Genomic DNA, 12,772 nt, shown 5'->3' with positions numbered 1-12,772 from the left:
TTAACTCCGTTAGACAGAGGGCTGTAAACTCAGAGCCCCCGTTAATAGGATACTTGTCTTTTGGAGCCAAAATGAAGGGTGAGAGACCAGGGTCTCTTGCAGCTAAATACTATTCTATTGTGCTGTGTTTTATATCTGCTGGTAGGAGCGACCAGAAGCTGTGTGGGAATGCGCATTAAATGTGTTATTTCGTTAAAATGTCACTTTCTCAAGTATCATGTGCTGTATTTGCACGGGGCTTGTGGGCTCTCAGTATGCGACTGCGGAGAGCAACCGGAGCACAGGACCACCCGAAGGCATCCAGCTGCTTCCAATGCAGCACCGTGGAGGGGGGACAGCCCGTGGTGGAAGGCGCATGCAAACTTCCACGGTTGGTCTCAGCATCTGCATCTGCTGCTGCCCAGGCTGGCTCTGCTGGTGGCTGGGCTTTGTGGGTAAGCCACCGTGTGATGCAGGAGAGAGGATGTCTCCTCGGTGGGAGAAAGGTGTGCTTGGAGAGGGAAGTAACCCCTCCAGAAGGAGTAAAGTCCTTCCCAGGTTCAGGTAGATGGGATGGCTTGATGGCCATGCAGGGCTGAGTCCCAGTCACCTGCTGGTGCTTCTGCAGAAAAGGAGTTGGGGGAGTGGGAGCTTTCATTGCACTGTTAAAGGCAACTATATTTTTGGAAAGTGTTGGGTTATTAAGTGTAGATTTCGGTGCCAAATTAAGGCTGAAATTTGCTAAGAAAGGAGGGGGTTTTATGTGAACTAACGCCCACTGGAGTTCACTTCCAGCTCACGCCCAGAAAATTTGTCCTTGATTATTTTGTGCAAGTGGAAAGTGCCCTTTCTCATGTCAAATATTTAATTTGTGGTCCTGCCACACCTTTACCTCTCCTACTGTGGACCCCATATCTTCATATACTCTCAATACTTGCTCTGTCTGTCTCCTGGAGCTTGGCTCTCTTTTTACACCCTTGCACTCATTGTCAAGGCTGTAGCCACACTTGATGGGGAAAGCTACAAGATCAAGCAGGTCAACCACTGATGCATCTGCTTGGTGACAGTCCTGTTGCTTGCTCTGAAGTCCCTGGGTGGTAAAGACCACTAGAGCACTGTGATACTGCTGAAATTGTTTAAGAAATTGTCCTCTCTTCAGCTGTGTCTTCTCCAAAGTTTTGGGAGATGGAAATGGAGCATTCCAAGAGTGTTCCCAGCAGGGATTAATCAACGTAGACATGTACATTTATATGTGATTGGCTCTGACTCCTCTGGCTAGAAATAGTTGCTTTAGAGGTCTTGAGGCTTTTTTTTTTTTTTTTTGTTGGGTATGGCGTTAGCCTTTATCTGGCCAAGAAGATCAACAGCTCTGCAGACATCCAAAAGCAAGCAGCCAAATCTCAGGCTTTGGAAGAGCAGCTTATTACTGGACTCACAAGGAGGGAATCCTGGAGTGGGCCTAAGCCATCCTTAGAAAAGTGCAGAAGAGGCCGTTCAATGGATGCTGCCTTGCTTGGCAGAAAAGACACCCAAAACAGCTGAGTTGCTTGAAAGGGGGATGGTGATACAGCTGCTGTTGAGTCAAAGGACTGTCAACGCATCTTCTAGGAGAGTGACTAAGCTGCCTCCTGATTGCTGAGAGCAGCTTTCGCGGAGGGGCAGGGACCTTGTGCATCTTGTGAGCACTTTGGAGGAAGGCTGGCTGCCCCAGTGAGCCTTAGGTTTAGAGGAAGGATGGTCTGACAGGTTGACCTGGGACACAGGAGCTTTGTGGGTAGCTCTTTGCTGTGCCCCAGCCTTAGTTCGTGATCCAGGAATGTTCCTGCCTCACAGTTCTTCTGATTCAATGGTGGTACCAGGGATCTCTGTCTCCCATGTCCTTTTCTCCTGTCTTCTAGCAGCTGAAAGCTGGATGTCTGGGTTTCCAAGCCAGAGCTCTGAGTGTAAGAAAGACTTGCGCCACCAGAAATTATTCTGGGGGAGTGATGAGTGGGACAACACTCCAAGGGCATCCTTTAGAGGCCAGGAGGAGCAAAATGTTGTTGGAGGCAGTTAGACCCTTACTTTGGGGTTGGGACATGCCTGGGGCCCTGGAGGTGGCTTGGGACCAGTGTGCTGCAGTAACAGGAATGAGGACAGATTCAAATAAGACAAGTGATACATTACCTTTAACACCGGGGAAAAGAGAAGTGGCTCAGGGAAGCTGAGACAACATTTCTGGAGAAACGTAAGGTTTTTTTAAACAATTTCCTGATTACATTGACTGCTTGATCTTACAGCCTGAGTATTGGCCTGGTGTTATTTCTTTGCATTTCATTTCCTAAGACGTCCTGAAGAGCAGGGAGTAAAAAATAAAAGAAAAACCTGGCATGTATTTTACAAGCTGTGCTGGCTTCTCCCACAGACCCCGTCAAGCCTTTGAACCACAGCTGCTCAGATAGCTGAGGTCACTGGAAAGGCTCCTACTGACTTCAGGGGGCTTTGAACCCACCCATAATTAGTGATGCACTTGCAAGCATGACCAAAAGTCCATTTTGGTGGAAAAGCTCCCACTGGCTCCAGGAGAGGCTGGGTCACAGCCTGGCCATGGGCTCTCATGACAGAGAAGCCACCTTCATAACACCATTGCTGCTGGAGGCACTGCAAGCTAACGAAGCTGCATGAACTATGTACTCCACACTGCCTGACAGCAAGGGAAGGAGAGGCACCTTGTTTTCAAGTCTTTGGGGTGGATCAGGGTTTTCAGCCCATGGCTGGGCTCCAGTCGTCTTCCTAGAGTGTTTGTGGCAGCTCCTGAGCACCAGTTTTTTTCCTTTGAGCTTCACAACAAGAAGTGTGGTTAGAAATTTTTTTGAATGGGGAAAGTTTCTTGCCTCAAGCCAAGTACAGAAATGTGGAATGGATTTGGATTAAACTTTTTTTTTTTCCTTTTGGAATTTTATTTAAAGAAAAAAAAAAATAGCGCCTTGGGCAAGAGCTGAAGCATGGAAAATTTTATCCCAAAAGGTGGATGCTTTGTGAAATTATGAGCGTGTGAAAACAGGTGCTTAAACTGAAATGGTTTTACAGATTTAAGTACAGAGGGTGCTACCAAAAACCTGTTATAAATCCTGGAGTGAACTCTTCTTGAAAGGCAGAGGTAGAAGAACAGGCCATCAGCAAGTAACCTGAACCACTACCAAACCCACAGGCGGCTGCAGAACTGGTAAAGAAGCCAAGGAAAATGAGAAGAGGCTTTCTGAAAGGTCAGCAAGGGAGCCAAGTCCAGGCTTGGGCTTCGGTATTTAAACTCAGTCTCAAAACTACACCCTAGTGACTGGTATCTGGCTAGGACAAATTTTACTTGCAGCACCTGATCCAAAACCTACTCGGGTCAATGGCAAGTGCTCTGCAAACTTCTCTAAGTGTTGGATCAGGGCCTTAAACGTGCAGCCAGGAGGAAAAACATATAAGGACTGTGCTGCAGCACATTGCATGGTGGAGGAAGGGCCAGAACTGCACTGCCCTTTGCTGTGAAAACCAGTGGACGTACTGCTGAAGGTGGAAATAGGGTCCCGGGGAGAAGAAAGTCATGGTGAGTTGGAGATCTGCAGCTGTGAGAGATCAGGAGGGAAGGCTTTACAGCCGTTATTGGTGTCATTACAGCTAAAGGGGCTAATTACATCAAGGCTTTGCTGCACAAGGTGCTGTATAAACACATGACAGGAGAGGGACCCCGTCCCGTGTTGATCTTGGTCAGCACAGAAAAGGGGTAGCAGTGCTTTTCAGCTATCTGGATGGTTTCCAATGAGCTCAATGTGTGGCTGTCATTGTCCTCTTTGTGATGGACTGTGCTCCTGCTGGAGCCCAGGGCCTCAGAAACACATCTTCTGGGTAGATTAAGTTAGAATAAGTAAGAAAATATATTTGTTGGTTCAGTTAGCAGAATGATCTCTAAGTGAAAGTCCATTTTTGGTGGATGAATGTGCCTACACGTGTGTATATGCTCTAAAGGATGCTTGACTCAATTTTCTGTACTGGTAGGCTGTCTATTGTCTTCACATATCCAGATTGTTTTCCTATGCACTCACGAGATAAAAAGAATCTGGTTTTGCCCTTTTGTCTTATCCCTTCTTCACAGAAATGCAGGACCCCCCACAACGTGCCTTGGGGAGCCCAGCTCATCCCAATGGTTAGCCACAGGGCCCTACCAAAAAAACCACGCACCGGGAAGCGTCCACCTTCATGCAGACCTGGTATAGCTCAGCAAGGACCTGCCAGGGAATGAGATGTTGCTCCCAGTCCCCCGACTACCTTGGGTTCAGCCTCGTCCCACCAAGGTTGTCCCAGAGGACCACTGAGGACAGCAGCGGGGGGCAGAGGTGCTCCAGCTCGACGCCTCACTCCCAGCTTCATTATTAACGTGTGCTGGCGTACTGCTTTGAGGCTCTCAGGGTCACTAGGAATGAGCTGATTTCTGTCATGTTACTAAAATGCAAGTGTGATTATGAAGTGTTATGATATACAGTCTGCAGAGTTTTACAGCTGTGTCTTAAAGGGCTCATAACAAGAAAAAAAAAAGGAGGCTTAAACTGGAAGCCAGGAGTATAGTCAAATTAAGGAGTACAATGGCAATGCTAATTAAAACCCCTCGAGGAGAAGTGGGGAAGGAAATGACCTAAATCCCAGCACTGTCACAGGATGGTTATTGCCCAAGAACAAAACAAGGGAGAGGCAAGCCAGAGGCTGGAGAGACTAGCTTGGGCGATGGGAGATAAAGCCTTAACATCTCCTCTCCCCTGCCACAGAGCAGGTAGTTATCCTTGCCTTGTCAGGAGAGCCAGGAGGGGCTTACCAGCCATGGAGAATTTGCCTGTTGCCTGAACACTTTGGTGCATGGAAGCCATTAAAGAAGACCTCAACCAAGGCAAAGAGCTGCAGCCTGCAGCACTTTGTCCTAAGCATTTCCACTATTTCTTTTCACGTTAGACAATAAATCTTTTAACCATCTACAGAGGAAGTTGGTTAAAAGTGTTTCTCTGTAATTCTTTTCTCATTAGAGCATGGGTGCAGGCTCTGTGCTCTCTGCCTTGGTAAAGAAGTGTGTGCTGGCATCTTCCTGGGAAGTCCAGTGGCCAAGAGATGGTGGGCTCCATGAGAGCCTGCAAGGCCTTCTTCCAGGTCTTGGGTGTAGGTAGGGTAACCAAGTGTCGGGGCTGTAAAGTACAGTTTGCATGGTTGAGTAGCAGTGAAAAGAGGGTTTGAGATTTAGGGGTTCTTTTGGACCTCTCACTGTCAAACCATGAAAAAATTCATAAATGAGCATGGCACTCATCAGAGCAAAAGCTGGAACCTTGTCTTTACCAGCAAGAAAGAAGTGTAAGGTTGCCTTTTTCCTTCAGAAGCAGATTGTTTTCCTGTGCACTCAGGAGACAATAATAATCTATTTTTGCCCTATTGTCTTATCCTTTCTTCACATGTCCTTGACAATAATGCAGGACCCCACCACTGTGATTTGACCCCTCACAGCTTTGTCTTCAGTCCCTGCAAAGCAGGATGGGTCTTGAGGTTTCTCCACTAGCCTCTCCAAGAAGAGCCTTGTTCTGCCACCTAGTTTTGACTTAGAGTAGCATCTCTTGTTCCAAGCCCAGACAGACATGGCACAGCATCTGTTGGGCGAGTAACTGTCCAACTGCTTGGGCTTTCTCTTTGTGTGTCCAAGCCTGGCAAAAAAAAAATTCCCAGAAAGCGTGAGCCTGAAGTATCCCTCTGAGGTCAGTGTGAAACCTGCTGCAGGGAGATGGGATGTTCCATTTCAGCCTTGGACCTCACATTCCTCTGGAGAGCTCCAGGCCTTTTATTCATGGCTTGGCTCCAACCTTGGGTTTTTCCTTCAAACCAATCCAACTGGAAAGTGTTTAGGAACTGCTAGCCTTGCTGTTCCCCATTTCATCTGTCCAACACAGTATCTTCCATTCTCTCTGAGTTTTAGGAGTTAATGAGGTGAGTCAACACTTTCTGATCATAGCCATAAATTCAGCACCTGCTGTGGTTAAGGTGCAGCCTTTCAAGATGACTTCAAGTCCACCACCCAGGTTTTCTTAGAGGTAAGTAGGAGTGGGTGAGACTTTTTTACATGATGCTACTCAGCTAGGCTGCTGGATTACACAGCTCAATCCCCGTCAGTCCAAAATCCAGATAAATTTAGATCAGAGACTTGCAGATCAGAGCCATAAGAGTACTGGCACGGGAACACAGCAACATTCACTGCCTTGGCTTCCTCTCCAGTTCTGCAACAGATCTCTGTCAGTCTGGGGCAGGTCATCCCCCTTCCATTGCTTTGATTTAAATGGCTAGCAACTCACAGCACCATCTTTGTGCATTGCTTACAACAGCAGAGCGAGGGTTTGCAATAGTGCCAATACAGATCAATAGTAAGGATAGAGAAGAATTAGTAGGGACTAATAATGACTATTTCTCCATCTGTTGGAGACCAGCTTTCTTATATGATCAGGTGCAATTGTCTTGCTCCTCCTGTGTTATTGGCCTACAGCACTTTCTGCGTATATCATAAGTGTATTTGGCAGTGTGAAATGCCCCGCCGCATTTTGTGGCATTGAAAGACTTGCTTTCCCAGAGTTAAAGAACGGTCCTTACAGACTAATTTGTGGTACCGCTAATGCACTATCTCAAGTGAACAGTGAAAATATCCTGTCACCAGGATGAGTAAGTAACCAGGATAGGTTTTTATAGCTGGCAAAGCTGATCCACCATACTCTTCATATGGGAAAGCTACTTTCTCTGTGTTTTTTTTTTTTTTCCTATGTCTAAAATGACTCAAACCCTTTCCTCTGTGTTCTGGAAGCGTGTAATTTTCAAGGTGGTGAAACCTCACAGCAGCAAGAGCTGAATCACACAGAGCTGATCACACCTACTTGCAAGAACCCATGCTACACTTAATTCTCCTGGTTTAATGGTAGAGAGGAAAAGGAAGGAAGAGGACATTTCTGACAAAGGATCTGGCAGCGCAGCACGTAAGGCAGGGCTGATTTGAAGGCAGTGCCCAATCAGCCCAAGGCAATTAGGACCAAAGATGCAGAAGAATGTAACTAATCTTGAAGACACTGTCTTCTCTTAAGCTGAAGGACTATCTTTTATTAGGACAACTGTTACCATCAGAAACTTCCAGCCACAGGTGCTTTTCTTCAAGGACCTTGCACAATCCCAGACTATGTTTCCAGCCATACAGCTGGCCACTCTTCTGGAGCCCAGAGTCTGGAAAGGACAATTGACTCTTCCCTTGTTTAACCCGAGCCTATTTGTGCACCACCTGTCACTGTCCCATGTCCAAAGGCATCTCCTTTGCTGCAGCACTGGGATCTGGGTGCCCAGCAGCAGCTCTTGCTTCAAGCCTCCTAGAAGAAAACCAAGTGCAAAACTGCACTTGAAGGTCGGAGAGGGTCACACTTCTTCTGTGCTAGAAATCCCTCACTGGCAAGGGGCCACTCTGGAGTGTCCAATTTCTTGTCATTACCTAGAGGAAGAGCTGCTTTTGCCTGCCTTTGGCTTTCTTAGAAGCTGGGCCCTTTTCCTTAGGTGAGGAAAGGTGCTCTCCTCTCCAAGGTGACCTGGTGCAATTCCTCACACCAGTGCCCAGCGGATGTAGGGCAGAGAAAGGCTTTCCAAGCGGGACATCACAGTGCTGGTACATCACAGAGTCTTTTCACTGGGGTGCTGGGGTATATCTGCTCTTCCACAATGATGAGGCATAGGGCAAAATCTGAGCAGGAAGAGCTAAGGGCTATACGGTAAGTTATCAGGAAAAAAAAAGCTGATTTGCAGCCCCCAGCAGTAGGAAGCTAACAGCTTTTCCATCACCTTGTGTTAGAAGCCAAAGCTGCTGAAGATCTGGCTATGGTCAGAACTACAAGCAGGACCCAAGCAAAGTCTCCAGAGACAGACTTGTGCCAAATGGGGAGCAGTCTGTGGTCTGCAGAGAAGAGACAGGCAGGACCAAGGACCCAGAGCATGCCTGTCCCCGTAGTCTGTGTTCAGTCACCCAGAGGAACATGGACTCTTTCTTGGCAGAGGAGGGAAACATTGCTAATTGCTAACCCCCTGAGGTTGGGATGAAGTTAGAAGGTGAAACGATAGGTGCAAACCCCAGAAATGAGGAGTTTAAGGGGGTGACAAAGTGGCTGTGGGCTGGAGTTTCCAGCTGTCTTTGTCGCTTCCTAGGGGAAAGAAATAAACGCTCGAGCCTGACCAAAGCCCCTCCTGGAGGATACTCTTCCTGGGAACTCTCATTTTGATGGCTGTGAAATCCATAAAGTTTTTCTTCTTGTATCTGGGAAACTACAGTCAAGATCCTGTGGGGCTGTCCTTGGTTAAATAAATGACGGTAAAAATAACTCACAAATGCAACACCAACATGGGCACGTAAATCAACGCCTGGAATGCCCGTTAAGGTAAGGTGCCTCCTTTTGGGGGGGTGTCTGTGAAGGAGTCATCCTGCAAGCGAAATCCAGTTGAGAGGGAGGAGGCAAGGTCCCATCAAGATATGACTCACAAATCCATCAGCAATTTCATTTCAGAAGAGATACAAGGATTTAACGCGGCTGTCAGCAGCATTCTTCAGGTCGCACTGCTGCATAAAAGAGAGTGTTAGAACCTGGGACTTAAACTAAACAGATTTCCTATAGGAAACACACACAAAATTACATTGCTTCTAAAGTTACTTTTATAGACGTTCTCCCGGAGAAATATTTCTCTCTGGAAAAATAAATTCACAGGATGTAATTAAAACAGTTATATGCGTACACTGGAATGGCCCCCTTTAAGTGCTTCACCAAATGCACCACAAAATAAAGGAATGAAAGCCAGCTTTGTTTAAATCTATTAATAACAATATGTATTAATTATAAAATGAGACATTGTTCTGTTAGTTTATGGTTATGAAAATAGCCTTTAATAAGGCTGAGACCGGAGTACCCAGCTTTTCAGTTGTCTGCGCTGTTAAAAGGGCTTTGAAAATCTACCATAATCTACTTCTTTTACTTGTCAAACCCTGACCCGATAAAGGCAATGGGTATCAGATTCCATACCCCATGGATTCTGGTAATAACCAGGTGCTGATGACTGTATTTTTTTCTGCTTTTCTTGCCATTTTCTTTGTTTTTAGCTTTTGTTTAAACAAAAAAAGAAAGAGGCAACTACATTGTATTAGAGTTTAACTTTCACGCTTTGGGGAACAAAGCCTTAAGAGGTTTGTATTGATCCATCCCTGCATTGAGCGGGGTGCATTGGTACTCCCAAATCTGCTCACATAATTAGGGATAATAATTATCTCCAGCCCCCTGCCTGCACACCCCAGGCCCTGCTACCCCAGTCCAGCAATGTGTGGCAAATCTACTCACCCAGCTTTGCAAAGTGCCTAGGCTACAACACCCCTTTTCTGCCTGGGAAAAGATCCTCAAGGGTGCAGAGATGTTGCAGCCTGATGCCAAGCGGGAGTGGGGGGTAGCTTTTTCCTCAAGTTGTTTCCTGCTTGTGGAGAAGCTTTGTGAAGCATCAGGAAGGGAAGGCAGCCTGCTTCATCAGTATTTATAGCCCAGCTAAAATATTCTTGACAGGCTATTCTGTCTTTCCTTCCCACTTCTCACACCAGAAGGATTGTGTAATGTGATACTCCTGACCTGAGGAAGGGATGCTGGTGTTATTAAAAGCGGGCTGAGATAGCCTGACACGCTAGAGATGCTTTGCCTGTTGTGGCATCTTGTGATGTTGCCCGTCAGCTCCTGCAGCCCTTGCAGGTTCAGTGCAGCCGGGCAGAGGGTCATCTGTCTGTCATTTCAGGGAGCGATTTGGAGAGCTCAGGGGAAGTGTTTTCTGGGCTCTTGCAGGAGGGAATCAGTGCAGCAGCAAAGAAAGATCCCTGCCTGCCCTTCTTTGCGTGCTCCTTATGCAGGCCACCTCTCACGTTAGAGTTTATTATACCTGATTGGGTACCTTTTGTTTTTTCTTTGATTAGTTCGTTTCACCTTTTATGCTTTTTCAGTAGGGATACAAGTTGAAAGCAAAAAGCCAAAATTACACCTTTATACCAGTATTAACAATAGCTTTATAATGTTTTTTATTGCTATTACTGCTATATCGCTGCTCTGATCACAAATAACACATTTCCATGTCCTTCAGGCATGAGTGGCCATATTTTCTGTATCTCTCTCAAGTAGAGCAAGGTGACATTTCTAATGCATCTCCAGTCCAGGACCTCTTTTTGAGAGAAGAGGTGATAACTCGGGGTCATTTGTTAAAAGAAATGTTGCATCACTGGTAGGAGAGAGATGCTGTAAGAAGGATTATCAGAACAGTCAATGTTATTTCTTTACTGGAAGCTGATTTTTGGTAACTGAAATGTTTTAAACAGCCTCTCTGGAGCCACTTCCAATAAGGAAAAAAAAAAAAAAAAGACAAAAGAAGCAGAGAAAAATGAACAGGGGTTGATCTGAAATACCCTGAAACAGAAACCCCTTCCCTGGGAGCAAGAGGAGGTGGTTAAATGTGTGGAGTTGAGAGTCAATTTTCATTTCTTAATTAGCTCTAAACCCCTGCGCCCTGCCACTGAGAGTGAAAGCCAGGCCGGGGAACACTGCCTGCGTGTCGCTTCGCAGCTGTTCAGCATCGCCGCATCTGAGCAGGGAAAACAATTGGGGAAATGTTTTATGTTCACACTCCACCTCGGAGGTAGGCCGGCGTCCAGAGCATGCTGTAAAACAGGCAGGAATGCCGCTTGTTGGAAACACGCTCGTAATTCTTGTGCCCCTCTTTCCAAAAGACACCTTTCTTCATGTAATTGTTTTAAAACCGCAGCGTGTTCACATTACCCTCCGTGGAAATCACATCTGAAAATGACTTTGTAGTTTCTTTTTTTAGCATTGGGATTTGAGCAGGGGGGTAGTTCTTGCTTTGTTTAGTTTCCTTAAATCCCCCCTCACCGTAACAGCCAGGGGCTTCTTTTCCCTTTTTATTCTCCTAGGGCTCAATTCAATAAATATACATCCGGCTTCTTCGCAGTCATGCTCTGGTTTAATGAAATTGTGCTAGACACTTCCAAGAGAAGGATGTTTATTTTTCTCTGCTGATTCGGTTAGGCTGGTCCAGGTCTTGTGTGCCCGGAGAGCCGCTCTATAAAGAGACCCTTGTGATTGCAGCAGGGACGCTGTGTCAGCCGGTAAGTGCCTGCACTCACTCAACACTGGGATTCTCTTACTGCAGAGCTGGGGTGCGGGCGGGCAGCTGTATTTTCTATATGCAATGCACGGGGAAAAAAAAGCATGCTAAGAGCCGTGTTAAGGTGGGAAAGTCAAGCACTTGCAAGGCAGATATAGCTAGAGCTGACTGGAGAGCCAGCTTAATTCATCTGTTTATGTGAGCACATTATGAAACGGTCTCCTATTTTTGCATAGTTCCATGCCTGTGTTTTAGTTAATGGCATTTTCTAGTTTTGCCAGAACTTGCCACCTTCACAGTGTGCTTTCTCCATAGATGTTCAACACCATGGAGATCCTGATGCCTGTTCGCAGCTGGATGCAGTGGTGAAGTCAAGCATCTCCAAAAGCACAGCCTCTGAAGGAAGGTGGAGGTGTAGATGCTGCCATGGGGGACTCAGTGAGGCTTTTAACACTAATGCAGGTTTATGAGTTTGTTGCTCAAGGCTGGTGAGACCAAATTTCACGTCAGACCTCATTTGAACCAGGAGTCCTATTCCAAGTCACTGGCAGCTGCACCCTAGGGCCTGGATATGGACTGCCTGAAATGTCTTGATGGGTTGGACTAGATGATCTTTAAAGGTCCCTTCCAACCCAAACCATTCTACGATTTCTAGGAAATATTCACTGTTTGATTTCTCTGTGCATCAGGAGACAAAGGCTGGTTTGGGACATTTTGCGTCTTTGCAGTGAAGTATGAAAGCCTGGCAATGTGCAGTGTGGATGGACTGATGCAGAAAAGCCAGATGCATTCAAATGCTAGTAGTTCAGAGTGATTCCTGTTCCCTTTGGGCCTGGCACTGAACATTCACAGAATAAACCATGTTCTTTGCCTGAAAGACCTTCAGCCAAAGCACAAGGCAGAGGAATTGTCATGCCAGCAATAAGCATTGGGAAATCAGGAGTCAGGTCTCTCCTGACCCTTAGGTCCTGAGCTGAAATTGATTTTGCAAAGCATCGGATTAAAAACAACCCATGTATTTAGCTCTTTTGGTTTTGCCTTCCCATTCACAATTTCAGAGTTTTCTTCCTAGTGATGAAGCCCACAATATATTTTTTTAATTAAAGCTGAGTGCCTTTTACAGCATCTCTGGCTCTGCTTTCCATGACATGGGGGTTAGGAAATCTCCATCTTCCCATTGAGGAGGACAGAATGGGACGGTGGCTCAGGGAGCATCAGAGACCTGCCAAAGGTCATGCAAGGAGAGGCAGGGGTGGGAACCCAGGTCCTATGAGTGGTAGTCTGCTTTATTCCTACTTCTGTTGCCCTCAGCTTCTTAAACCACAGCCTTGCTTTGAGACAAGCTGGTCTCGCTGCTTTGAGTTAGATTTGCTTCCCACTTTGCTCCTGATGGAAAAGTTTGATGGTTACAAAAAAATGGAAGTGATTCCTTTCAGATCAGGTTCTCCTCCTTTTTGATCTGCAAAACCCAACCAAGTGTTTCCATTATGGCAGCTGCTTCTCCCTTCAGCCAAGGATGGAGATAGTATGCTGCAGGCTGGAACAGGTGTCCATCCATCGACAGATTGCTATCAGCTCTTGGGTA

At 46.3% G+C, this 12,772-nt stretch overlaps 1 long non-coding RNA gene across 1 annotated transcript; it reads left to right on the top strand.

Moving 5' to 3' along the window:
• Positions 1–2,657: 2,657 nt before the first annotated feature.
• Positions 2,658–12,632, top strand: LOC128144590 (uncharacterized). The gene is made up of 3 exons (XR_008236127.1): positions 2,658–3,553; positions 11,109–11,188; positions 11,503–12,632. It is a non-coding gene; the product is annotated as an uncharacterized LOC128144590 (long non-coding RNA).
• Positions 12,633–12,772: the final 140 nt, after the last annotated feature.

This window comes from Harpia harpyja, chromosome 7, assembly GCF_026419915.1.
Source record: "Harpia harpyja isolate bHarHar1 chromosome 7, bHarHar1 primary haplotype, whole genome shotgun sequence".
Taxonomy (NCBI): domain Eukaryota; kingdom Metazoa; phylum Chordata; class Aves; order Accipitriformes; family Accipitridae; genus Harpia; species Harpia harpyja.
Note: the sequence above shows the minus strand (reverse complement) of the source record. Positions and strands in the feature narration are given on the sequence as shown.